Here is a 2757-nt window from a genome sequence, read left to right as displayed (position 1 = left end):
ACATAGACTCACACTGACATTTCACACATATAGAATAGCCCCATGGAGAGGACTTCTCCTCTTTGCTGAAACCTTGGGCAGTGCATCGTGTCCAATAACAATTGATAACAGTCTCTCAGTCAGACAGGCAGCCCTGTAGGCTCCAAGTCAAGTCATCACCCCCTCCTCTCTGCTTCTCCTCCTCCTCTTCTTTTACAGTATAAAGCGTATGTCAAATTGTGACATCGCGGCTGAATAATTGACTCTGTATGACATATCAGAATGTGTACATTGAGATTCATGCCCTCTGTCAATATATGCATATTGCAGAGAATGTAAGCTATTAAATATACTTTTATGGTAAATCTTCCTGGACTCATTGGTTTCAATTTATTTGGTATTAGATAAGCTGTGATATACATTTACATATACATTTAGCGGAAAGAATAGATTTTATTCTCTATCACCCGCTCTGATGACATGAAACCTTCCTCTCTTGGGGACACATTCTTAGACTGTAATAGATCTGCTTTCTTTTTTTTCTCTTTTGGCATTTCCTTTTGCAGTTTAAATTGTAGAGCAACAGCCTCCAGTGTGTCTTATCCTCACATTGATTCCTTTATTGAAAGCAACTATCAACAATTATGTAACAAAACAGTATACTTCCAATTCTCATCACTGCATTCTTTAATGCCAAATTCAATGTTCTTGTTTGTGTAACATTGGCTACGGTTACATGAGGCCTTTTAATTCGAAATGAAATCATTCGAATGAAATCATTCGCATTGATCGTTATTTCCTGCGAGTTTACAAGAGAAAATAGTATCCAATCTCAATCCTCTCTTAACTCACTGCAGTCTTTCTGCGCATGCCCGTTTCACTTTTGACTGAAAAATGATGCCTCTAGATTAAAGAAAAGACACTGTGATGTTGACTTTTATGTAAATGTGCGCATTCGTTTCGTTATAGATCATGACTGCCCCGCAGCTAGCTTCACGTTAGCTTGCATGTAACGTTAAGGTAGCCACAACTAGCTAGCTAAAGTTAGCCATAGCCACCACAACAGCTAACGTTAACGCCAAACAAATCCGCTGCCTCCTCCCCACGGTGGTTTAACGTAACGCCAGCTCAGACTTTCCTCTAATCTCAGAAACCTTGCGGGACATGTATTGCATATTGCAAAAGTGGTTGATTTGTCATCATTTGAAACTGTCAACACTACAGCCCATAGAGCCACTCTGGAAGCTGCCATGTTTCGCCAGCTGCTGGGGCCGGGTGTGTCTGACGCGGTTTGACGCGTTTGACGTATCCATGTGATTCCCCCTCCATTCCTGAAGTGTGACAGAGCTCTTCCTCGTGAGAAGAGCCTGGTGACGCGAGGTTATCTTCCTCGAGAGGGAGAGCTGACAACGGGCATGCGCAGAAAGACCGCAGTGAGTTAGAGAGGATCGTAGAGGAAAATGCGTTCACATGTATAGAAAAATACTTCAATCGCATTGAGAAACGAACTACACCACCCCCTTACATCGAATTTGACTTCACATCGAATTGGCCGTTTTCATTCTGCTTTAGGTGTTTACAAGATAAATTTGAAGAGGATTGGGATCGAATTCTGAGTTAAAGAGGATTGAAACTGTCCATGTAAACGTAGCCATTGATTTACATGATGTCTGTCCTTTGGCTAGAAAAATAATCTTTAGGTTAGAAAAACACATGAGAAAAGAGTCAAGTCCACAGTATCAACTTGAGCTATTGACTGTCTGTGTTCATTCAATCATGTGGTTTCCAGGGAAATAATCTACCAGTGCAAATAAATAATTAATTAAGAAGATGTTTGTTATTCTGTTCCTGTATGAGTCATGTTCTGGGTTCATTCTGTTCCTGTATGAGTCATGTTCTGGGTTCATTCTTCATTGACTAATGAACAGCGATTATGCACACAGGGTGCATTATCAACCTGCACTGGGTTACAGTAGTCATAATGTATGTCAGTTAAAAATATCAAAACTTTGCCATGGTAAAGTTGTGTTGTGACAGAAATAGAAGAGTATTTTTTTTATTGCGAGTAAAAATGTTGGGTCATTACAGTTAGCCTAGGTAAACCCAGCCCCCACGTGAGCAGGTCACGTGGGGGATGGGTTTACCCAGGCTACATTACAGTAGATTACTGTAAATAATGCAATCCATACGTAAAATTACAGACTTGAAAAAAAATTACTCTTAAAATTACAAATACTCAATTACATTAACGTTAGTTACTTCCATCCCTGCTCTCAGCACCCCATTGGTGGTTGGTTTCCAGGCTGCTGTCCTTGGTTGAAAACCTTGGATTTATTATTATGTGCCAAGTTCTACCAGGTCCTCATGAGTCAGTGCTGTGATCTGAGTCTCAATGCTCTCACCTCCAGCCTGACATCCAGATCAACCAACGAGCAAACAGAACCAGAACCACTGAGTCTTAATGTATTATTATTATTATTATTATTATTTTATTTGATAGGACAGCATACAGGAAATGTGGGGAGAATATCAATATTATTGGTGTGGAAAATATTCTACCTGGCTCTCTAACCCTCTCTTAAGATTTATTTTTGAAATATTTGATTGATCAAATCAGGCCCTAACAAACATCACATTGTAAAGATATTTCTACACCCACTTTGGTCTGGGTGAGCATCGTTTGTGAATCCTCTAAGATGTAAAGTCCCCTGGGCAGACTGGAAGGCCTGTACAGACACGGGATGAAGTGCAGTGAAACACATATACTCAGTGTTTGTA

The sequence above is a fragment of the Poromitra crassiceps genome (genome assembly GCF_964638095.1).
Source record: "Poromitra crassiceps genome assembly, chromosome: 7".
In the NCBI taxonomy this organism is placed as follows: domain Eukaryota; kingdom Metazoa; phylum Chordata; class Actinopteri; order Beryciformes; family Melamphaidae; genus Poromitra; species Poromitra crassiceps.
Note: the sequence above shows the minus strand (reverse complement) of the source record.